Here is a 26,601-nt window from a genome sequence, read left to right as displayed (position 1 = left end):
TCATCTAGAGAATGGGAGGGGGAGTGGAAATGGTTTGCGACTGGGAGGTGCAGTTGTTTGTTGCGAACTGAGCAGAGGTGTTCTGCAAAGCGGTCCCCAAGCCTCCGCTTGGTTTCCCCAATGTAGAAGAAGCCGCACCGGGTACAGTGGATGCAGTATACCACATTGGCAGATGTGCAGGTGAACCTCTGCTTAATGTGGAATGTCATCTTGGGGCCTGGGATGGGGGTGAGGGAGGAGGTGTGGGGACAAGTGTAGCATTTCCTGCGGTTGCAGGGGAAGGTGCCGGGTGTGGTGGGGTTGGAGGGCAGTGTGGAGCGAACAAGGGAGTCACGGAGAGAGTGGTCTCTCCGGAAAGCAGACAGGGGAGGGGATGGAAAAATGTCTTGGGTGGTGGGGTCGGATTGTAAATGGCGGAAGTGTCGGAGGATAATGCGTTGTATCCGGAGGTTGGTAGGGTGGTGTGTGAGAACAAGGGGGATCCTCTTGGGGCGGTTGTGGCGGGGGCGGGGTGTGAGGGATGTGTTGCGGGAAATACGGGAGACGCGGTCAAGGGCGTTCTCGATCACTGTGGGGGGAAAGTTACGGTCCTTAAAGAGCTTGCACTGTGGGGGGTTAAAACCAACCAATATGTTTAAAAGGGATTTTTTTTGTGATAAGTCTGGGGGTTCTGTGGTGATCCAAGCGTGGCAGTTCTTTGATGTGCATCACAATCATTGCTAATTGTGTTTGGGGACTTTGGGTAGCAGACAGGTGCTGATGAAAGTGATGGGCCTTTCCATCCACAATTCCACTTAGGTGGAGATGGGAAGACAGTGGGATTCAAGTTCCTGATTCCCCTCTATCTCGGTCAAATTTCAGGTTAACTTCTGTCATCATTGTGTACCACCTAGCTTCTGAATTCTGGCAAGTGGCTAATTTTGATGAAATATCATCAACCTCACATGTTAAATCGATATTTATTCCTACCAAATGAAATCTGATCTGCTGAGTTTCCCCAGAAGTTTCTCTGATGGCATTTCAACTTTCTAATACTTCCAGTGCTTTTATTTTCATCACATGATAATTTTGACTTCTAAAAGTACAATCAGTCAGTATAGTTCCAACTTTAGCCTAGTCCATTCATTGGAACAAAACAAGTTTGGGTTAGAAACTCGTTCAATTATTCCCCCATCCTCACATTGAGTTATTAATCATTTTTATCCTAAATGTTGTGTAACAATGGACAAGTTTAGAAGGGGCAGCTATTCCTAATCCAGAAGCAAAAAAGCCTACTTGGGGAAAAGGCAAACATTTTCATTGGACTTTCAGAACAAACAATCTCGTGTGTTGCTGACTTGCATCATCTATCTTTCTGATTATTTGCTGGAGCCTTCAATATTTTGTTTAGATTCTTATTATAGGCTGAGACAAGTTATAATGCATCTCTGAGCCCCTTAAGAGGAGAAGTCAATGGCATAAGAAATAGGAGTGGAACTGGAATGGTCCTCCTATGGTGCTAGGCCTTTGTCTCTCCTGTGACGTCTCATTTCCTTTTGGTAGACTCAAAAGGTTAAGCATAATCAGAAAATTTTCCCTTAGGGCAATTAGCAACCTCAGTGAGGGAATCTAAATGAGTTACATAACTCATCTGACCCATCTCCGCTCTCAGTCTCATGGCTGTAAGTAGACAAAATATTTATCTCTAACAGAACAATTCATCCTATGAAAACCTGAACTTAACACATTTGCCACTTTCTCATCCTTCCTTGGTGAAAATTCAAACCTCTGTAACTTTCCTCAAGATGGGTTAAATCCTTTTTACCATGTGTAAATAGTAATTTATGTACCCATCAATGTTAAGGAGTGAACTCTGGAACATCTTACTAATTGAGTGGGCCTGTTAGTAATTTTCAAGGGCTCCCTTTATTTAGTCCCTAAGAACTTGTCAATGCTATCTCTGTAACCCTTGACTGAGTGTTTGTCTATTCCGTTATTCTTAGTGAGATCTTATTTTTATGATTCATCAATAAATCTCAGGCTTATAATAGGCACTTTATAATCATAGTATGGAGACATTCCCAATTAGGGGTGATAAGGCTTTATGTCAAACTAAAGCCTGGATCTTTGATGAAGAATTTCTTTTGTAGATTTTACTCAATATGTCTGTTATATAACACTGTCAACCTAAAAGGCGTCTTCAAAGTTAAAAAAGTCAGTAAATTTGAGATTGGAGGTAACCTTGCATTATCGGTCTGTATCCATGGATCTGACCTGCTGGCATTAATTCACCAGCTATATGATGGCTCATTATTTCATTGTGAGATTAAGATCAGCAGTGTCTTTGTTTGGTGGTTACAGGTCTGTTTAGTGTCCAGAAAAGCATCCAAGGTACATGAGGGACATGCCTTTTGGGGCAAGTTTAAATGGATGCCATTTTAATGAATGCTTTATTCTGTAGTCATTGAATGACAGTTGTTAGACGTAAAGCAGGTATGACAACAATCATGCTTTAACATCTTTCGCAATCACTGCTTTAACACCTTTGCCACTTGCCATTTTGGAGTTCAATGTACCAACTAACACCTTCTATTAACACTATACAGTTAATTACATTTGATTTAATTTATTATTGTCACATGTACCCAGGTGAAGAGAAAAGCTTTGGTTTGCGTACAATGCAGACAGATCATAACATACGAAGATCGAAGGTTAACTGAACAGATCGAGGAATACCAAGTTAGGGCTGCAAAAAAGGTGCATAAATGCAAGATCAACATTAGATTTGAAATTTGAGAAATTCATTCACAAGTCCAGCAACAGCAAGTAAGAAGCTGCTTTTGAGCCTGTTGGTACTGTGTTTAAGCTTTTGTACGTTCTGCCTGATGGCAGAGGCTGGAAAAGATTATAACCAGCATGGGAGGGGTCTTTGATGATGTTGGCTGCCTTTCTTAGGCATTGACAAGTGTAGATGGAGTCAATGGGTTGGAAAGTTGGCTTGCGTGATGGACTGTGCTGTGTTCACAACTTTCTATAGTTTCTTACGATCCTGGGCACAGCAGTTGCCATGCCAAGCATTGATACATCTGGATAGAATGCTTTCTATGTTGCATCTATAAAAGTTGGTGAGAGTTATTCTGGATATGCTGAATTTCCTTAACCTCCTGAGGAAGAGGAGGCATTGTTGTTCCGTCATGACCATCAGCAAAAAGCTGTTCAGAGAACATTTGCACCATGTTCATATGGGGGGCGGGGGCACAATTCTCCTTCTTGAACCTCAGCAAGGAATAGCATGTCCCACATGTGCACACTCTCACTCAGATTTGCCATTTGTGGCACCCACAGCAGTAATCTTAGCGAGGAAAAGGGCAACATTGCCAATGATCATGAAGGTAGGGAGTTTTGAGAAGATTTGTAGCTCATGTTGAGTTTCTGGATGTGAGTTTGCTCGCTGAGCTGGAAGGTTAGTTTTCAGACATTTCGTCACAATTCTAGGTAACATCATCAGTGAGCCTCCGATGAAGCGCTGGTGTTATGTCCCGCTTTCTATTTCTAAACAGATAAATAGAAAGCAGGACATAACACCAGCGCTTCATCGAAGGCTCACTGATGATGTTACCTAGAATGGTGACGAAACATCTGAAAACTAACCTTCCAGCTCAGCGAGCAAACTCACATCCAGATCATGAAGGTAGTGGTGCTGATTTGACTCCTTCCAGGAAGGGCTTGGAGATTGCTTACAACATTTTGCAACTTGCCATTCACTGTTTATTGAGGAAGGTCACTGATGTTTTCTATTCTACCTGCACCATGCTAGCAATCCGTACAGGACAGTGCAGGTGTACTGAAACTACACTTTTCACTGCCAGGACCATTCTCGAGGACTCCTGCAGAGCTGAACAATGCAGGCGACAAGATCCTGCATAGTCCACTGCATACTCTATAATCTCACTAGTGGGACTACCCTCACCAACAGCTAGACAGTGAGCAAGAAACTTAGAAGAAAGAACGTGAGGAGCCAGAGGAAGAGGAGAAATATGAGGGTGGAGGAGAAAGAGTAAGGCAGTAGGTAACTGAGCAGTCTACAATGAATCGTAAAAGTACAACACATTGAACAAAACTACTCCACCTCACACTTGCCTGCTACTGACAATCACAACATCTACTTGGCCAAAGTGCAGAAAGAATAACCAGCATCGATTAAGCATTCAAATTTATGAAGGAAATTATCCATATTGCTTATACAAAGTCGTCTAATCACTTTGTGTATTTCTTTACTCCCTACACACAGTACAGAATCATTGAAATTGCCTTTATCATTCCCAGTTCTCTTCAACAGTGTTACCCAGCCACTGCAGCAAACCTAGTGGGAAACTATTGGCTTTCAATGGGAGAGACGGCAGATTATTTTAGAGAGTCTGGGCTGTCTGACAGGCAACAGTACGGGCCCTGACAGGGTAGTACTGGTGGGAGACAAATGCTGTCATCCTGAGAGGGTAGGACTTAATTGTGCTCCACAGAGCCACAGCCATCTCCCCAGTGCAGTGCCTCCACTGTCTAAGCTGTTAGAAGACAGATTCCTGAGCGACTGTCACATCTTGCTAGCCGTTCTGCAAACCTGTTGGTAGAAACTGTTTGTGAGGTATCGGCCCATGAGATGGTGCATCTGAATCGGAGAACTATTCTTTGGAAGCCAAAACTTTGTGTGTTTCTAAAGTACATCAACTCCAGTGATTCTAGCTTTTAAACTTTTAAAGGATAATTAAGATTGGACATTGAATATTGGCCTTCACCAGTCATGTCCAAATCCCATGAAAGAATGAATGAAGATGCACTTTCGGACTTTTCCACGTCCACATTTGTGGAAAGCCTTGTAGAAACTTGGTACTGGGGTTCTGTATGCTCCTTGACTTGGCATTACGGTTTTCCAATGTGTCAAGTATTTCTGTATGTATTTCTATCACCTTCTACTCTCTTGCCGTAAGGTAAATCTCATTCTGCTGCTTTGTAACACATGAGTGTTCTTTGCTGAGCTGACACCTGCACTATTCTTGCCTCCTGTCCTGGCTGCAAGCCATTCATGCCTGATATCATTCCACATCCAGATTCAAACCACCATGCTGTTCAATAAAGTACATAGAGTGTCGATATCAGCACAGGTCACTGCAAAAGTGAAATCAAATTACACTGCTGTGCTTTCACCAACACTGTCTTCTTGCTACTCCTCCACTGTCTGAACAGCTTCCATATTTTGGGTTTCTGAAGGGAAAGAGAACAAGGGGCAAGTTCTGATGAAAGGCGTTGTGATATGTATGTTTAAATTATTTGAAACTTACCACTAAGAGGGGCATCTGAGATGAGAGGAAGATTGGGTGTTAGCTTGAAGATAATTTTTGAGGATACCATCTCCTTCTATACTTTCAGATCCAACTCTGGGCAAAGCCTTGTAAATGGGTACAAAAAGAAAGTTGCTGGAGAAGCTCAGCAGGTCTGGCAGCGTCTGTGAAAGAAAAAACAGAGTTAACATTTCGGGTCTGGTGACCCTTTATCATTGCTGGTGGTGGCTGGGAAAATATCAGTTTACATACAGAAAATCGGAAGGTGGGTAGGGTAGGAAGTAAACGGTAGGATAGAGCCCAAAGAGTGTAAATGGGTATCCTGGTCATGGCCAACAGCAGCTCTTCCACGGAGGCCAAGACCTGCAGGCACACACATCTCCCTCTGGCCATCTCCTGCTGCCTCTGGATGTGCATCAACTATGCCTGCAGGAGAGCTGGGAGTATATCAGTGAGAGCAATTAAATAAAAGCAAAGCACTCTGATGCTGGAAATTTGAAATAAAAACAGAAAATCCTCGAGAACCTCAGGTGCTCCTGCGGAGAGAAAAACAGAGCTTTGAGGTAATTTCAAATGTAAGTGAAGGACGTTTATATTGGACTTTAAACATTAACTCTGTTTCTCCCTCCACGAAAAGTGACTGATCTCTCAAGTTTCTCCTGCATTTTCTGCTTTTATATCAGTGAGTGCAACCTGAATGCAAACCTTGAGAGCTGTAATGAATATTCAGTATATTAGAACATAATAAAAGTGTTTTTGACACTTATTGTGAGTAATTTAGTTGCGGATAATTTAAAGCTAGAGGTGCATAGCAGGATGAGTCCAGATTGATAGAGCAGCTTTAACAATTCAGTGCAGACTCGCAGTGCCCAGAGAACTCATGATAGTCAGAGTCCATGAGGAACATTGATACAGGCTTAAGTGCAATAGAAGTAGCTCAGTTCATAGATACAGAATTATCAAAACAAAGTGGTAGCTAGAGAAACTTCAATATCGACTTGAACTGAAATTACAGATCAAGACCCATGGCGGAGGGAAAAGAAGAGAGAAGATGTCTGTAGAACACTGGAAGACTTTGAGAAAGTGGGAGAAAAGAAATCTCAACATGCACTCAGGTCAGTGGGGTACAGGCGACTGAACCAGGGGCAGCACCAGGCGAAACACTGTCATTGTCACTGCAGTTTGAGAATACTGAAGGCCTTTAAAGAAGTCAAAAACAGGAATTGTAGAAGCAACAGTTACAGAGCTACCAGGCAGCATTTGGTATTTAGCCGGGGAAGAAGAGATGCTAGCTAATGGGAACTCCAAGTAGTTGAAAATGCTGAGAGCAACCCTTGTAATGATAGGGCCTATACCAATGCCATCGTGTGAGGCAGGGTTAGAAGAAAGTACTGCGGATTTTGAATTCATAGTCAAGGTGCTTAATGCTCATTTTAGGCCAAATCAGAAATACTTGGGAGAATGGCAAGGTTTAACAAAAGGCCCCAGAGGCAATGGGATTCAATTTTTAACTGACATTTATCATCTAGCTGGGTGCTGTCGATATAGAACATTAAAAGTCACGTTCATAAGAGATTGAATCATTGTAGGAATCCACAATGAAAACTTTATCAGATTTTTCTCTGGTTGAAAGAGGAGCTGACAATGGAGCAGGTGATTCAGTATGTAGCACATGTCATGCTCAGGACCCAGAACTGAGCAACCACTTTGAGGCAACAAGGAGGATTCCTCTGATTTGGTCACATGGGTTGCTCCAAGATAACATTGTCACACTCCCAACAAAATGGCAAAAAAATGGGAAACAACCTCACCCATATTAGGATGCACAAGGTGTGGGGCAGGGCAATTCCAGAAGTTGCACGAGTGTCCAGCAGGGGGAGCTATCCTCAACTTCAGCTTTGATCAGAGTCGGACACTATTGCAGATTCCGAAACACTGATTCACCACTGAAGCAACGAAGTTCCATTAGAGGCAATTCCTGAAAAGGAAAACCATTGACAAAAGAACCAATTCAAAAAATTAAAGTTGAAGGCCAGAAATGCAAACCAATAACTTTAGCTGAAGTCAATAAAGATCACAAAATAAGGAGTTACAGTAGATCTTAGGAAGACAAAGGCAAGACGTGAGTTCACACATCAAAAGTATTTCAATGATATTCAACAATGTTTAGCAATGGTCAATTAGTAAGGAAACTCATTCCAATCTGGCTGCTCTCATACAACCTCTAAGAGTGATTTTAGAAAGGATCAATAGTTTTGGACAGCCTATATGAAAACAAAGGAGAAGCTATTTTCCTCAGATATATAAGCCCATTACAACTCCACTTTGTCTGCAAACACATTCTGCACAGGATTAGGTGCAGCAATTGAGTTACAAGCTTTAATAGTTACATAGTGTCATGAACACTTCTCCAAATTTCATGTGGATATGGACCATAAACCATGAGTGATACTATTGAGGTCAAAAGAAATAATTAAAATGAAGTGCAACAGGTGATCAGGGTGAAATGGAAGATTTCTTCCTTGAAAATGTGGAATCATTTTCTTTTGGAATAACAAGCTCATTACCAGCTACAGAGATTAAACTAAGAGAAATTCATGGAACTCAGAATGCAGATGAGGAGCGCATCAAAATCAACAATTTTATTCAGATGGCTGCTCAAGATATTGTCCGGTACAACAGATTCTAAGGGAGTTGTATGAACAGATGTATCACTTAGAAATATTCAATGATCTACTAATGTATAATCACAGGTTTGTAGTACCATCGTCGAATGGAAAAGAAATCCCAAACTAAGTTCATGGTGGACACTTACGAATCACAAATTAACTCATCAGTCCTTACTGTAGCCAGGCATTTTGAGGGAGATATAAAATTTCACACAGTCTTGCTATTTGTGTGTTGCAATGGTCAAGTGCTGCAGAACTCCTAATACTTTCAACCATTTGAGACAGACCTTGAAGGCAAGATAGTAATAATGCAAATAGCTGATACAAATTGTCGGAGTGTCAGCAAAGAGAAAAGATAATCTGGGAAGGGGTGGGTGCAGCATACAGTATAACTGGAAATAAAATGTATTGATGATGATGACATCAACTACCACATGCTATTGAGATGCAAAGAAAGAATAGTGGGAACCCTATCCTTGAGAGCGCCAATCAATATTTAATATATCAGAATGTAAATAAAGAGTACACAGGACTTACTGAGAATGAGTAAGTGTTAGTTATGAATAAGGTAAAGACAGACATGCAGCAGACTCACAGCCGGAACTGTGCAGCTGGATAGAGCAGCCTCAAAAGTGCAATACAGACACCCAACACCCAGAAAACCCATCATGGCTAGAGTCCACAAGGGATAATGTTGCAGGCTTAAATCTGTGGATGTAGCACAGTCCATGGATGCAGCAGTATCAAACAAAATAATTACAGTGATTTGTTTTTAAATCCCCTAAGCTATCTTATACAGCATAATCTATATCCTGAAAAGAAGGAAGAATTGTTGAACAAATAGCATCCTGTTGCCAGTCATCCCTAATCACTCATCCCTTTAGCCTCCAATAATGAAATGTCCACTTGGACCTGAGGCCTTATTCAGAAGTTTTGATCCAGGTCATGAAATACGAGAATAATATAGTTTCAACTTTTGAGTTTCTACTGAATATTTACCAAAATTATATTATATTTCACATTGGCACCGAAATAGGCCATTCTGCCCATCAACCTATGCTGCTGTTGACATTCTACTTGAGCTGACTCCCATCTCTTATACACATGTAAAATTAAAATGTTTGCAAATTGCCTTCCATTGAAACTTGATTTCATTTTTTTTATTACTCAGTGACATGTAGGTATCATTGCCATTTATTGCCCATCCCTAATTGCCTTTGATCTGTGCGATTGGTTATGCCTTTCCTAAGGTCAATTAACAGTCAGCCACATTGCTTTATTGATTCACATTGTTATCCATCCCTGAACTCTTTTTAAAAAAACTGTCCTGCATTAGTGGTGTCATGTTTCGTGAAAGACCTAGCTATTGTTGCTGTTTGAAAGGGTGAGGCTACAGTTGAATATCATTCGAACCACATTTGGAGCTAGAGTTTGTAACGTATTGAATCAAGATGAAGAACTTAACTTGAAACAATTTCATGCTGAATAAAATCGGTTGCAGTCTGCAATATTTATCACCTCTTGGATAAGCTGATTGATTCAAGTGATTAGAGAAATAATGAAGCGAAGATGATGTCAGTGAAGTACTCGTAGGCAAGTGCTCAAGCGCATTATATACTTTTATAGTGACTGACATTCCATATGTTTGTTCCCATTGATTTAACTGACTTGCCTACAACATGTGCAGGTTAAGACAGCAAAGCAAAATGAAGTGTGTAGAAAATCATATTCTGTCAGTGCAATAAAATAGAGAGTACTCTCTTTTCACAGTTGGATACAAAACAAACAAAAAAGGTTCAATCTGAAGCAAATTAAATAAAGCTACTTTAGAGCTGGGTCTGCACTGCTGAAATCACAAATTGGGTCTTCCTAGAGAAGTTACACCTCTTTATAGACATTATAAATTGTAGCAATGTTTCAGTTTTAGGAAGGACTTTTACATTATAAAATATAGAAAGCTACTTTTACTGTCAATTTGATGATGTATATTCCCATCCATTTATATGTATTTCCACCAATTATTTTCGGTTGCTTTTACTGTGCACGATCCCAGTTGGTCTTCATTAACGTCTTACGCCAGTCTTGTGAGTTTGTTAGGAGCCAGGAGTAGGTTTTGTTTATCAGTTGTATGTTTTACAGAAAATGTACAGTGGAAAAAGGTGAGATTTATAAGCTATTCTATGTGTAAAGATAATCATATAGCCTACAAATGAAAAAGGCTATACTTTAGGTTTGTGGAATATGAACTGAATTAATCCAATTGCATATTTCAATATTTCCAGCTACATTGATAAAATATATAGGCATATTTGTAAAATTTAAACACAATGACAACAGTTTCTTAATGGTCTGAATTGCAAGCATTAGAGTGTGGTCATGTGGGTCTCTGCCTGTATCCCTGCACTGGCTGGTCAATTAGCAACTAACCAGTGGCAACTGGGGTGGAGAGTTAGAATTGTTAACAAAAGACCAAACCAGTTCCTTCGTTGTATTTAAAAGGGATGCTGGTGTTTTGTTATGATTTAGCTGCCTCACAGCTCAAAGGAAAGAAGAGGGCGTGGGAACTTGAATTTTCTTGACAGCATATCCCAGGCTTCAATCTGGTTATTCCTATAGAGACTGACACCAATCTCTTCACTTCCACCATTAACAAAATGGGAGATAACAACAGCTCTTCCAGTATATCCCTCTTTCTCCTACCAGAGCAGAGTGTTCCAATTCCATATCATTGACTGCCAATAAGTAAAATGTTTGGGATGCCCCCTGGTGTGATAATGACTCCTGTGAGATCTCTTCCTAATTTGAGTGAACCGTAGGAGGTTCTTATCCTGCCGGATGGGAAGAGCAGACTGGCCCACAAGAGCAGGCATTCCCTGACTGAAATGACTCAGGGGGCCAATATCCATGGAGCCATCTAAGGCACCCAGCCACAGTACCACAAGAGGCTGAAAAACTTTGCTCAATCTAAAGGGGTGATGGTCAGCCTGAGCTCTCAATATGGATGTGCACTATTGGGAGGTATACAAATGATATACATTGGAAATAGGTGCTCTGGAAATGGATGAGTATTTGTGTGCAGTCAGAGACCAGTCTCAAGAAACATCAGTAACCTGCTTGGCTTTTCATTGCCTTTGTAGGAGTTGAGGACTCATAGTGCTCAGGGGAGGGTGAGGATAAATGGAAAAAATGATCAACTTGACAGTAATGACTCAGATAAATGAGGACATTCTGCAAACAGTGAATCACGTGGGTTTAAATCCATTGGCTGTGGAGAGGGTGCAGTTTAAGCTGAGAATCTGGGGGAATATCACTTGGTCAGAGGGATAGATGCTAGATATGTTGCAGAAGGGGATTAGAATGTTTTGGCTAAAAGCTAGGAGGCCATCATTCTGAGTTGTAAGTTACGTAGTGAAAGTGTCTGTCTAAGGTGCAGCACTATTGTTTTTTCCTTCATTATCTTCATTTTATAAAGACCTGTAACTATTTTTTTTAATTACAATCCAAAACTCCAGGTAACTACTGACAGAACATACCCACAAGGCTCATGGTTTAAACAAAATCATTTTATTATATAGAACTCAAAGGACGTGAACTTGAATGATTACATGCAACCTTAAATAGCTATATTAAAAATACATGAAACACAATGGACTTATACATCAAAGCAAATGTTTTAATTCCACTTTTCTTCTATACTTATTAGGAAAAATTTCCAATCTTTCAAGTATGGAAAGTATTAAAATTTGAAGGAGTAGTCACTCAGCCCCGTACTGACAATGATTTCTTGGGCTACCCTTTACTTCTGTCAAGGTTGTCCCTATAAATTTCTGCAATTACCCAAAGATTGCAAACTTTTCATTCAACACATGTGGCCTTGGTGTGTTAAACTTAGCTTTCAAGGATCTCCTCACTCTATTTTTTGTTATTAGCTGCAGAGTTTTAATTTAAAACTCTTTTCTCTTTTCGGCCTGCATAAGCCAGAAATCAACTCACTGACTGTAGAATCTGAGTATTAACTAGAGTTTTTAACTCTTTGTGCTAAAATATAATTCATTTTTCACATCTGCAGTGTTAAGCTGTACACATCTTCCTGTTTCCTGCAGTAGTCAGTCATCAGTTGCAGCAGATAACAGGTACAAGTGAATGTCAAAACAAAGGGTGAATAATTGTTATCCATACCTGAAGACTCCTCCAAGAATGGTCCTCCTGATGGTGATATTTACTCCACACCCTCTGCCAGTAACACCAGCACCTCAGGGTGTTGTGGTGACACAGGAGATTTACATTGATAGAAGGTCCTTTTACTTAGAGTGCTGGGCTTTCCTCCAGGTGCCTCAGATTGTACTCACCTGGCCAGCAACCAAGGGGCATGCTGGCATGGCATGGCATCGTGGCTTCCTCTGCTGATCATGGAGGAGGAAGATATCCTGCTTCTGCACCACCTATTCCAGCAGGATCTTTAGGCCCCATACTGCAAAACAAGGCACCAAATTTCCTGTAGGATTCAGCCCATCAACTTTAAGTTATTTCATTCTTGTGCTGGTACTCTTGTGCACTGTCCCTGTCTATTCATTGCAGAGATATTCCTTTCTCAAATTTTATCATTCTCATGACTAAAGGTACCATTGTACCTCAGATGACACCACAAGCGGTGACTTATAAACTTCTCTTTGTACTCATTTGAGTACATGTGACAATAAAGCTAACTGAATTCAATTGTATTCAATCGAATTGAATTCAGTTGTTGTGGTGTCGTAGAGCAATTGAACTGTTGATGTGGGAAGTCAGGCCACTTCCAGTGCCCAGTGTGATTGTCTGTCAACAAAATGTATCCAGTTGCAGCTTATGGAAATCTGCAAAATGGATCTGGAGTAGTGGATGGAGAGGCTGTGGAGTACCTGCAAGGCTGAGATCTTCATGGATAAAAAGTACTGCGAGGTGATCTCATTGCAAAAATATAAAGGCAGAAAGGGAATGGTTAAGCACCCAACAAAGTAAAAGCACCTGACAGCTGTCATTTATTTGAACCATAGCCGCACGATAAGCTCTTTTCCTCACTCTGGCAGTGATCTCTGCCTCCTCTTGCTTTTCAACTTGGCTATATGGCTTAGCAGGATGTCACCATCCCTGGGTAGTTACCCTTCTCTCCCTCCTTCTCCCATTCTTCTTCTTATTAGAGGATCTTCCACTACAGGAGGACAGTGACCTTTCACCTCTTAGTTTGGTTGTTCCCTAGGACCCTCTGATTCGCTGCAAACCTCACAAGATTCTCTCCCATGTTTGCCAGACGTACATGCTGAAAAATCGCAGGGATCTAGTAAAATTTCAGTCTGTTAGCAAATTCAATGACACTCTATACGCTCATTGTCAGAAAGTGGGCAATTTCATGTCATGACTGCCTTCTAGATTATCACAGATGGCTGTCATGAAATTGACCTCCTTACTTAATATCATGAAGCCCAATCACATGAGCATCCTCCCAGTCTGCTACTGTAAAATTCAGCCCAGTAATTAGAACAGAAAACCTAAGCTGTATTAAATGAATGATGAGCGTAGAAGATTGTGTTTTGTTTTTAGCTTTGCTCAGCTACTTCTCTTACATTCAATCTGAACTGCCACTTCCATAAGTCAACCTTTGTTCCTTCCAAACCAGAATTTCTTCTTGTGTCTAGTATCTGTTTCAGTAGTGAACTCAGGGGTCAAAATGAAACTTGCTTACCTATATTTGGCTCATTGATTGTGACACGAGGCTTTCAATACATTTGAGCCTTCAAACACAGAATAAAAGTTCGACCCAATCATAATTTATTAACGCGAACACGTAAGTAGGAACAAAGATAATGTAGCAGGTTATAGTACAGATATTGAACATATTTATTCCTCCCCAAATATAAAAACTAATAAAAAGACCAACATTAGGAATATTCTGCTTATTACCGGTCCTATGAGAGAGTCACTGAACAATGGCTTTACGTGAGGTTCCTTATTTAATCGCGAATATTATCCTGATGTCCTCAGTGTTGCTGGTGAATGGATGTTGTACTCCTCAAGATGTAGCTTGCTACTCCAATGATGTTCAGGCAGGAACATAAGAAATCAGAAGTGTCTCTTTTATAATGAAATGAAGCTGTCCATTATACAAATAATTAAAGACATATCATTGAAATAACAAGGCTACCACAAGTGAATCAAACAGGTCACAGATACAAATTCCATTTGACCAAATCGTTCTTCAGCTGAACAAAGCAAACCATTGTATCAAATGATTCTCAATTAAACTGCATGTATGCTCAATGAGTTCTACAAGCAATGTATATTTGCATGGGAAAAATGTTCTGTGCATTCAATGGAAAATTCAAGCCCTGAATCACATCTAAAGCAGCCTATCATTTTTGAGCACAGTGTTGGCTGCATCAGTGGCTAAAATTTAAAGTAACTGCCAATTTCATATGTGTAGATGTTAATACACAAACCATTACTAAAGAGAATTACGATCAAAATTCCACAGGTGACACTGATGTTTAACTTTATTTAAGAAATTGCAACGTATAACACTTTTGCAGATAGCTCACTGTACAATTTGCATAGAGGCTTTTAGGTGTTATAATGGAATTACTTGTGCTCAGACCTTCACAATTGATGTTGTCAAATTTGTCGTATCATCGTGGATGAATGGAAGCTTAGTGCTTTACTACAAGGATAAGAACAATCAGAAATGATAGTCATTGGCCAATGCCTGAGAGAACCCTTTTTGTTCTGATCTGGAGACGGGTCACTGGACTCAGAACTCTGTTTTCTCTCCACAGATGCTGCCACACCTGCTGAGTTTCTCCAGTAATTGCAGCTTTTGTTTCTGATTTCCAACTTCTGCAGTCCTTTGTTTTATATAGTATGTGTTATTTTTCAGCTTATTCTAGTGTTTTTTAACAATCTTCAATCAGATTTCTATTTCGATCTGGCAACATTATGTAGTAATAAAATCAGAAAAATGCTGTTTATAAACAGGATTATAATTTTGTTACAGTAAAGCACAAATTTTGTCATCCTGACTTTACGTACTCATGACTCAGACACAACTGAATCTTACACATCACTAACACTGCATTGCATCTGTGCTGCTTACACACTCAGAAAGCTTTACCACTTTTTTCATCAACTGCCCCAGCACTAAACAATACCACCATCTTTCACTTCAGTCAATTCTTCCTTTTCTCTCATTACAGGAGAAAATAGCATGTGATTTGTTTTCATTGAAGCACAGGAGGCTGGGGGGTATCTGACTGAGATATACAACTTTATGAGAGTTACAGACAGAGTAGATCATGAGAATCTTTTCCCTGAGGCAGATGAGTCTTAGAATAGAGGGCATAAGTTTAAGGTGAGGAGCAAGTGGTTTAGAGGAGAACTGAGAAAAGAAACTTAACCCATAGGGTGGTAGAAATATGGAGTGTGCTGCCTGAGAGGGTGGTAGGAGGCAGATACTCCCGCAACATTTAACAAACACCTGGATTACTAATTAAACTGCCAAAATATAGTAGGTTACAGACGAAGTGTAGGTAAATGGGATTAATGTTGAGTTGGTTGGCTCACCGAGCTGGTTTGTAGTTACACAGACGTTTCGTTACCGTGCTTGGTACCATCCCCAGTGCAGCCTCCAGGTGTGTTTTCCTGCCTGGTTTTTAAACTCTGGGGTCCGTTGCAATGGATTGCCTCACTTCTGGGTTTCCTCTGTAGCGGAATGTATATGGGGTCGAGTTCAATGTGTTTATTAATAGCCTGCTTCATGGAGTGCCATGCTTCCAGGAATTCTCGTGCTTGTCTCTTGCCTAGCCTCTCCCAGGATCTTGGTGTTGTCCCAGTCGAAGTTGTGGTTCTCCTTGGCTCTGTAGTTTGAGATGAGTGAGTACTGGTTGTGTCTTTTTGTAACCACTTTGTGTTCATGTACTCTTGTTGTTAGTTTCCTTCCTGTTTGTCCGATGTAGTGTTTCTCGCAGTCTCTGCAGGGGATCATGACATTGGTCCTGTCCATGGTGGGGAGTGGGTCTTTCATTTGGGTGAGCACTTGTCGTAGGATTAATGTGGGCTTGTGTGCCATTCTGATGTCCAGCAGTTGTAGAAGTCTTGCAGTGAGTTCTGACATGTTCCTGATGTAGGATCATGTGATGAGTGTGTCGGGATGTGTAGAATCTTTCTGATGCTGTTCCAGCATCTTGACCCAGTTATTTGGATATCCATTTTCCTTGAATACTTGGAAATTGTATTCCTCCTCCTCTTGGCGTAGTTCCATATTGCTGCAGTGTGTTGTTGCCCTTTTAAATAGTGTTCGCATGCAGCTTCGTTTGTGTGTGGTAGGATGGTTACTATTGAAGTTCAATACGTGGTCTGTGTGTGTGGCTTTTCGGTGTACTTCCATTTGCAGTTCCCCATTTGTCTTGCACTCTATCATGATACCCAGGAACAGGAGTTGTTTGTTCTACTCCTCCTCTCTGGTGAATTTTATTCCGGTGAGGGTGTTGTTTATGTGTTTGTGTGTCTCTTCTAATTTGGTCCATTTAATGATGACAAAGGTGTCATCTACGTAGCGTATCCATAGTTTAGGCTGGATTTGTGGAAGGGCAGTCCTCTACAGTCTTTGCATCACTGCTTCTGCTATGAGTCCAGAGATAGGCGATCCCATGGCTGTCCCATTGATTTGCTTGTATGTTTGGCCGTTGAAGGAGAAGTGGGTGGCCAGGCATGGGTCCAGTAGTTTAAACATGTTGTCCTTGGAGGTGATTTCACTGGGGTCATGTTCTTGTTCAAGTAGTGTTGTCATTGTTTCCCTTGCTAGTGCTATGTCTATTGATGTGAATAGGGTGCTGACATCAAACGATATCATGGTCCATCGCAACGACCCCCAGAGTTTAAAAACCAGGCAGGAAAACACACCAATGCTCCATCAGTGGCTGCACTGAGGATATTGCCAAGCATGGTAATGAAACATCTGTTGAACAACAAACCAGCTCAGAAAGTCAACCAACCTCATCACCCACAACCCGAGCTACAGATCAACTCCAAAATGTTAGAAGTGGGATTAATGTAGTTTAGTGTTTGTTGGTTGACATAGATATTGTGGGCTGAAGGGCCTGTTTCTATGCTGTACAACTCTATGAAGATCAGGTAGAAAGGCTCAGATGGGTGGAGGGATGCCCAACATTTCCTTCCTCACTCTCACCCCTAATGAGAAAAGGATCCCTGGCACTTGAGGACAATACCAGGATGGCTGCTATGGGGTTGCCAAAACACCCATGTTCTGCCATAACCTCCCTTCATTCCACTGCAACTGTGATAGAAGTCCAGCTGTTAGTGTCATTCATTACACACCTCTTCAAACCGTTACCTGCAATGCCTTCTCCTTTTTGTTTCTTACAGGTACTGCCAACATCTCCACATCATCGGTAGTGAAGAGGTTGGTTCCATTAGAAACCCCCTGCTCGACTTCAAAAGACGAGAGTGCGGAGACCTCAGAGGAAGAATGGGAAAGGCTGTCTCCTACAGCCCCCACCAGCTCAGATATTGATATCATGGCGGGGGGGGACATTTGGCTTAGAGAGTGTGGAGCATAATCTGGTGAGCACCTCACAGCAACAGCTCTACAGCTGGGTAAGGAGGGCACTGACACTTGGAGGACTGCTGAAGACCAGGCAGGTGAGGTTCCTGTGATGTTAGTGATCGGGGACTTCACCTAGATATATAGGGAGGAACAGGAACAGCAGGCAGGGATGTGGGAGGGAATGTCTGTCATTGCCCTGAAGCTGCAGCAGTGCAGTGAGTCATGTGGCTGTCTATTTGCATTCATGGACAGGTTGGCAGCTGGCATGGAGATCCAGGTCCAGCACCTTCAGGGTCTGCTGGAGAGATACATACCTGCACTCAGTTGCCCCAGTCATTAGTCTTCACGACCAAAGGCATGGCAAGCACTCCAGATGCCCCTCCCTCATAAGGAGACAGGGTGGTGCCTGCAGGCACTTAACCAGAGGAGAAACGACACACAGGGCCCTCAGCAGTCTCCTCTGAGGCAGCTGCAGAGGTGGTTGGGCCCTCCACTTTCAGCCTGCCTGTCCCTGTTCACCCTGGGAAGTTGCATCCATGGAGGTTCAGCTTGCTTCTGGCAAGAGGCCCCTCAGCATGTCTGCACCATCCAAACACAAACACCCCCAGGGCCGCCAGTCCAGTGGGGTCTTCCAGTGAGTGGGCTCTCTTCATCCCAGTTGCAGAACTGGTTGACTGCACTAAGATGCAGTGGGAGGGAGAGGAAAGAGAAAACATACTGAAGCAACATTAGTGGTATGCATGACAATGCACTGTATACTATGTGTAATATCACGGCCACAGAGGATGTACCACATATTGATGTCCGAAACCCCTCCCACATGATTACCTTCCCACCCATGCTCCATTACATCCACACTCCTTACAAATACAGCTGCCTCTTCACAATTATTGTCCCCCTTTCCCCAGCCTGCAGTCCCCAATGATCTGAAAACAAAAAAAATGCTGGAGATCACAGCGGGTCAGGCAGAATCCATGGAGAAAGAGCAAGCTATCACTTCACATCAGCTCTGATAAAGAGTCGTCTAGAAATGAAACATTAGTTTGCTCTCTCTCCATGGATGCTGCCTCGCCCACTGTGATCTCCAGAATTTGTTGTTTTCACTACAGATTCCAGCATCTGCAGTAATAAGTTTGCCCTTGAAAGATAGGTTCCCGAGCCTCCTTCATTTGGAAGTAACTCACCTTGTTTCGCCACCCCACCCCGCCGACTCAACCCCAGTCTCCTTCAGTTTTTTTAGGATGGACCTGATGGATTGGCCCTGTCTAACCCCTCCTGATAATTTAGTGAGACAGTCCAAGACAATAAACATGCAAATGTCTGACTGATGTCTATACATTTCCCAACTGTGTTAACCCTACGATCCAGGCCTGCTATTGTAGAGTCACAGGGTTCATGGTGACTGGTGTGACATTGGCATAACATCACTGCTTTGATGGAGGAATCCTACCCAACAAGGCGAGCTGCCTGATTGTGTCAGTGCATTAACTGGCACAGAATAACAAGGCTTGGCATGGATGTTGTGAGCATACAGAGTGAGTACTGAGTGAGCAAGTGCTAAGACAGCAAATGAGCATTGCTGAGTTACAAAAACAGAAGTCGCTGGTAAAGCGCAGCTGGTCTGGCAGCATCTGTGAATGAAAAATCACGGTTAACATTTCAGGCTCTGAGGAAGGGTCACATTAACCCTGAATTTTTTCTTTACAGATGCTGCCAGACCTGCTGAGATTTTCCAGCAACTTCTATTTGTGCTCGTCCACAGTTCCTTCAGTTTTTATTGCTGAGTTGCAGCCAAGTCCAATGCATGAGGTGGATGCCTGTCCATGCAATGTGTCCTGGCAGCAATGTTTCAATACTAGTTGCTGGTGCATCCAGTAATGCAATTCAAGTTGGCCTGCAAGTGTACTGGAGATGTGCCATGGTGATAGTGAGGGGTTGGCAAATGGTGGATGTCAATGTCTGTGGATGAGGAGTGTATGGACTGATGCGTGTAGGTTGTGCGCTGAGATGCCGCTTGTTGCTGACAAATGCATGGAGGGTCCTCACAACAAGCAGCAAGCTGGAGCCATCAGCTACTCACTCTGACATTCATGTTCATGTTGAGATTTCTCAATGTCTAGCTTGTTGGTGCAAGATTGGAAACTGAATCTTACTAAAGTGAGATAGCAAGAACTGCAGATACTGGAGTCAGAGATGACAAGGTGGGGAGCTGGAGGAACACAGCAGGCCAGGCAGCATCAGAGGAGCAGGAAAACTGATGTTTTGGGTTGGGACCCTTCTTCAGAAAATAGAACGGTCACAACTCGAAACATCAGCTTTCCTGTTCCTCTGATGCTGGCTTGGCCATTTGTGTTCCTTCAGCTCCACACTTGATTATCTCTTAATAAGGTGAGTTGTGGTATTTTAAAAAATCACTACAAGCCTCTTTAATTGGCAACTCACTGCTACCTAGTGAGAAACTCACCCCACCACTCATCAGGAATACAAAAGATTCAGCTTTCAATGTCAAAATGGGCATCGCCAGACTTCCCATCCAATTCTGTCACAAATCTTGCCATCGCGAGATATATGAAACAGCAATCTATACTTTAATAAATGAAATGCTAAACTTTGAAAAGTTATTTAATTTTCACAGAAAAATACCCAAAAAATTTAACAATGAACAGCAGCTGCTAAACAGATGACGCTAGCTTGACCTTGCATTTCTATGAGACCTTACATCTGTTTTTTTCAAAGAAAGCAAAATTATAACTCTTATAAATGTATGCAAAGTATGCTGTGATTCAACTGGGATGTTTAAAATATTATAATTAAACTGATCAATGTGATGCTACTACAAGTCTATAAATGTTCATGAAATATCTTTTATGTTTGTTGGCTCAGAATTCTGTAGCATTTTAGCATTAGTTTTTGAGAATCCTCAAATTGGATGAATCAGCTAATATTCTGACAGTAGATGGCAATTGCAAGTTCTAGTTGATTTTTTGGAGCTATATTGTTGGGCTGGTATTTTTACCATTTAACAACTTAAACCAAACATACTGGAAAATTCTACTTTTTTTAAATTCTGTCAGATTGGAAAAGACTTTCTTTTTGTTAATTTTACACTTGTCAAGTTATGTTTTCAAGTGCGAATGGAATGTAACTTTTTTTTTTCAGTTTTCAGCCAAAATTAAGCAATTCAGTACCAGATTAAGTGCAGATAAAATTACACAAAAAGCTACCTTCGAAAGTCATCTTGATTCAGTGGTGGCACTTATCCCTGAGATGGTTTTGATTTCGAGTCTCACTCCAGCATTTTTGCATACATAATCAAACCAGTACGAGTGAAAAAAAGTGATTTTTGGATGAGGTGGTGAAAGATGCCCCCATTTCCATCCTCAAGTAAACCTGAGCGATCTTGTGAGTCTACATGAAGAAGAACAAGGAAGTACTGCTGACATTGAGTCAAAACGTATATTTCAGCTAAGCAGATCGTCCAGTCATTTATCTCATTGCAGTTTATGGGACCTCGCTGTGCGAAAATTAGTGGTTTTCCACTTGAAAGCAGCAATTGCAATTTACAAGAGGTTATGTGGCTGGGAACTGTGTTGAAATAGCCTGAAGTGCCAAATAAATGCACACTTTTCCTTTCCATGCAGCTCAACCACGTACACAGCTTTGAAAAGCCTTCAACAACATTTACAACATTAAACAATCTGACTGAAAATGCTCATTTGTGGGTTGTCATGCTGTGAAGTCATTCAAAATAGGAACTGGTTTGATACTGTCTGCTCACAATTCATTTGGAAGCTTTTTAGCTAGCAATCTAACAATCTCATTGGACTTTGATCATAAAATATAGAGGTAAAAGAACATTTCATTGTTTAGTTCCCAACAGATGTGCATAAAATAATTATTCTTAGAGGAGAAGCTGGCAGAAATAAACCTTTCTTGAAATGAAAAGATCTATTCATAGAATCTCTATAGTGTGGAAGCAGGCCATTTAGCCCATTAAGTACACACTGACCCTCCAAAGAGCATTCATCCAGTCCAACCCCCTAACTCGATCATCTTGCATTTCCCATGGCTAATCCACTTAGCCTGGAAAACCCTGGATAACTAGTATGGCCAATCCACCTAACCTGCACATCTTTGGTCTACGGGAGGGAACTGGAACCTCCAGAGGAAGCCCACACAGACATGGGGAGAATATGCAAACTCTGTGCTGACAATCACCCAAGGATGGAAGCAAACCCGGTTCCCTGGCGCTTTGAGGTAGCAGTGCTACCCAATGTGACACTGTGCTGCCTCAGTGTTTAAGGTATGATCTGTTATTTGACCATGTATTACGTGCAGGATAAGATTATATATTCCCACACAGCTACAGTCAAGAAACATTGTAAGAAATTATCACATCTTCACATCACTTCCAATTATTTTCTCATACTTATTAGGCGGTAAAAATTTGAATTAAACATAAAATAAATAGCACACATGGTGATCAAATCCTGGCAAAAAAATTAATGGTTGTGTAATCATAAAGTTAACCCTGTAAGAGTGGACATGGGATGGGGTGGGGTGGGGTGAGGTGCAGTGGGGCATTTCAGCTGTGGGATCTGGCAAGGGAAGATGGAATGAATAGGGTGGGGTGTTCCATTTCAAAATGGTCACTATTGAACTGTTAGGGTGGCTACAACAGGGTTAGGGGACCATTGAGATCTCAGGACAGACTATCAAGCTTATGGAAAGCCCCAAATTCAGTGATAAAGGGAGATATTTCTCTCTTGTATTCACATTCCCAAAACAGCACTGCTTTCTGAAACTTCTTATCTGCCATTTTCAAAGTTTACTCCAAAACACAGAGATAGCAATTTTTAAAAATCTGTCCAGGCTTGTAACTGAACAGAGGAAATTTGACAAAACAGTTATCCGTAAGTGTCAAGGATCACCATTTATATTTGTAGTGATTGGAATGGCCAGGTGAATCTTTTTGAATATGAAGTCCCGAATTGAGTTTGTTAACCTGGGCCAATCGGAGACCTCTTGTTGACAGATATAAACAGGAAACTCAGTGCCCCTCTTTCTAGGGGCTGGCTCTGAGCAAACTGGTACTGTGCAAGTGTACGGGCAACAGGCAATGGGCTAGTGACTTTAGTGATGCAATACTGGCCTCAGTGCAATTATTTCAATATTCTATTGAGCATCAGTGGTCAGTGATATAGTGGTCTGATACTGAAAGAATATAACCTACCTTCTTTTGAATAGCAATCACAGTGAATCCTGTGATTGAAACTGATTCTCTGATATGGAACTCCTTTCATCCCAAATGTCAGGGAGACCTATCTGCAGACTGTGACAAACAACATCACAGGAAGACTGCGCTAACTTGCCTTTCAAAAACATGGAAGCTAAAATGTCTTTGAAATGTCTTCCACCCTGACTCCAAAACCTTGAGTTCGTCTGGGATGAAATTAGAGGTGACTAATACAACAGCCAGGAGTACCAGCTGTTGTGGTATTTTAGTTTAAAATGACCAGTCCTGGCACCTGCTAGTATTTGTCACCTACACCACAGAATATGGTACTGGGTAGAGGTTTGAGGTAGCTCGTAACCAACAATGCTCCTTTGTTTTTGCTTTGTTTTGACCTATCATACAACTAGTGGGAAAGGATATTCCCCAATAGGATATCGACAGTAAAAGTATGTTCTTAGAGAAGCAGAAGGTTTTTTTTTGTATGCTAGCATAAGTACAACCACATTGATCAGGTATAAATAACAGGTTCTTATGGAGCCGATAGAGATAAATTTGCTCCCTCCAAAATCTGGAGTAGAACCCTTTGTCTCCATCTACAGACCAGGAGTGATATTAGTACACATTAACCCTTTAAGAACCTTATGCAACAGGTCACCAAAGTTTTTATCCGCTAGTTAATCTATTATACAATCACACATAATTACACTATAGAATTGCACTATATAATTACACTTCTGAAGAAGGGTCCCAACCTGCAACGTCAACTTTCCTGCCCCTCTGATGCTGTCCAGCCCACTGTGTTCCTCCAACTCCACACTGCGTTGTCTCTAATTGTACTATGTTTACACAATCTTATCTATGACCACATCTCTCACTTCATAAATGCAGGAGGTCTGGATGTTTCAAACTTTTCTCAGAACATAGTCTCTTCAGATTTGGAAGAATGCTCAGGGCTTTTGCTTGATGACTGTTGTCCTTTGTTCTGATACATCATTAATTTCTCTACGGGAGGAGGAGCTTTGCCTCTTGGACGTCCTTTACGGAGGATAGGTTCATTTCCTTATGCAGGGAACCTTTAAGCTCCTACATTTCCTGGTTTGCAATCTCAACTATTTGCCCCATATTGCCATTTGATGGGCATTGTCAATTGTCATTTAATCTCATAAATATTCAATTTAGGAGAGAATTGTTCTGTTACAACAAATACTTCTTTGCCTTGCTATATCCTGTGTTCTGTTAACATTCTTGTCACTGGAATTTAATCATCAAGAAAGAGCTCCATAAAAACCTTCAAGATTTCATAGAATCCCTACAGCGTGGAAGCAGGCCATTCAGCCTATCAGGTTTACACCAAACCTCCGAAGAGCATCCCATCCAGACCCAACTCATCTCCTTAAGCCTGAATTTCCTGTAGTTGACCCACCTAGCCTGCATATCCCTGAACACTGTGGGCAATTTAGCATGGCCAGTCCACCCAACCTACACATCATTGGACTATGGGAGGAAACTGGAGCACTCAGAGGAAATCCACACAGACACATGGAGAATGGACAAATTCCACGCAGATATTCATCCCAGGATGGAATCAAGCCCAGGTTCCTGGCGCTGTGAAGCAACAGTGCTAAACACTGAGCCACCATTCCACTTCTAAAGCTTTCTACTATAACATGATCTTAAAATAAGGACGGTGAATTATCAGGGAGCCAATATGAACAGCAAATTAGACTTTTTAATGTGACTTCACTTTAGACAGTTTCACTATAACATAATGTAACAAATGTTCTTGTCTCTATTGTCATCGTATTTTGTGTTATTTGGTTTCCAGTAGAACCTGTGTGCCATAGACACACCAGTCAATGGCATCGAGTCATGATGGGCAGCCCATTCAATCACAGATAGAAGGGCAGGCCATCCCAGGGCAGAAGAGGCAGACAGTGAACTGGAAATTGCTGATGACCAGCCACTTAAAGGCACTATGGCATGGGATTGTGGCAATTAAAGCACAAATCAAACTTGTTAGGCTGCAACTTTTGTAGAACGCCTTTAAATCCTTTGAGTAGTACTACAGATAGATTCTTGGTTTTATATGTGAGTCAATTTTATTCCAGCAGTGAATCATTCAGAGTGGAAAGGCATTTGAATACATCTGACTCCTTCTTCTTATGAATAACAATAGTTCTGAGGGGACTTAAAATCATTCTTTAATTGTCTTTGTCTCGCCATAGAATGGACAGAATACAACCGCCTGTAAGCCCATACTCAGGATGGCCCCACAGTTAGATGATGATTCTCTACATGTCCTGCCTCAGATCTTGTCTGCTAGGGGAAGTTTTCATTCCAGTTGATGTGAAGAAACTTCTTAGGTAGACAAAAGCATTCAGTTCAACACCTACAGGATCATTGAGAGAAGCTTGCTGAAGTGTTGGAAAAGGCACAATGATCTCTTGATATCTGTCAGGTGATGGACTAATCATTTCAGAGATGGACTTAGACAGAAGGGAGTGAGGGTATGATGTGCAGTGTTGGCTGAAAGCATTGACTAAGTGTAGAAGGTGTCGTGATGCAGACATCACTCTGCACAGCAACAGGAGTTTGTGTAGGGATGGAGGAAACTCGGAAGGCAGTCAGAAAAGTGGCCTGGTTGGCATACAATTAGAATTTGAGGCAGATTGTCTGTCTGAATGTGGAAGAGTCCAAGCTTCAAACACTTCCCACCAACTCCTGTGGGAGACTGCAAGCCTCTCACAGTCAGAAGAGTGCTGATGGTGACCTAGAGGCTGAGCCCCAGGCTAATAATGATCAGGTGGGATATTCCCTCAGCCAGCAGTATTTAGATGTAGACTGCAAGATATTGGAAATGACAGAGCTTGCTGGAGGGTTATGCACACTGGTACAGCCACTGGAGAGATCTGCTAGTCATGAATGCTGCAAGCACCCAGTGTACAGAATCCAAAATTTCCACCCTCGAGAGACTGACACTGTTATGGAGGGGTGAAACCAACAGCTCATTCATGAGATACTGGATATCATGCTAAACTGCATTCCATCACCTTGTTTCTGATCGCTGGGACCAAGTTAAGAGGGGGTTGAGGAGTGTGGTGTTATGTTCAAGAACTGGTTCCTCTTAGGGAGATGCAAATAGACTTCCCAGCAATTGATGAGGGGATGCTGCTGCCATCAGGATGGTTCTGATGAAGACTGACTCTTCTGTGTCTCTCTGCCAATTATCCTCTGAAAGTCTCTGAATGCTGTGACAATAGCAGAGCCTCCTGCCATTATGTAGGATATAATATTGGGGGCTATTGCTATTACATTAAATGTTAGAGTTCAACATCAAGAATGTCAGCTCACATTTAACTGGAATCTGACAGAAGAAAGTTCTAATGGACTCTTGCTAAAGCGTCACTGTAAATAGTGTAAGCGATCAATACACATCTATGGCTTTGCACCAACATGGTTTCCTGTTGTTTCCAGTCTCTTAATAACACATCATGGTGACATGGTGACAAACTATTTGTTCAGGATCCCTGTTAACAATGAGAAATGCAAGAAAGTGAAAAGCAGTCAATTCAATTCAGCAGACTTGAGAAACACACATGGCAGTAAAGAAGCGACACATTTTTACTAGTGTCCAACAATGGCCAAAACTAAGTGCCTGGAAATTTGAAGAGAGCTTTATCATTTTGCCAAACATCTGGATCACACCAAGGGCCCCAACCAGGCCACACACTGGATTGAATGGTGACCACCTCAATCATTGCTGCACCACCTTGGGCCCTGTGGAGAAAC

The 26,601-nt window shown here is 41.7% G+C and overlaps 1 protein-coding gene across 6 annotated transcripts in view; it reads left to right on the top strand.

Annotated features, from left to right (window-relative positions):
• Positions 1–26,601, top strand: part of irx6a (iroquois homeobox 6a) — a 105,464-nt gene that overhangs the window by 56,357 nt on the left and 22,506 nt on the right. For all 6 annotated transcript variants that reach the window (XM_048547155.2, XM_048547149.2, XM_059651654.1 and 3 more), the window contains exon 3: positions 17,396–17,671. The gene's annotated coding sequence lies outside the window, so the exon portion shown is untranslated. The remainder of the gene's footprint in view (positions 1–17,395; positions 17,672–26,601) is intronic.

Source organism: Stegostoma tigrinum, chromosome 16 (genome assembly GCF_030684315.1).
Source record: "Stegostoma tigrinum isolate sSteTig4 chromosome 16, sSteTig4.hap1, whole genome shotgun sequence".
Lineage (NCBI taxonomy): Eukaryota > Metazoa > Chordata > Chondrichthyes > Orectolobiformes > Stegostomatidae > Stegostoma > Stegostoma tigrinum.
This window is presented reverse-complemented; position numbering and strand designations above follow the sequence as displayed.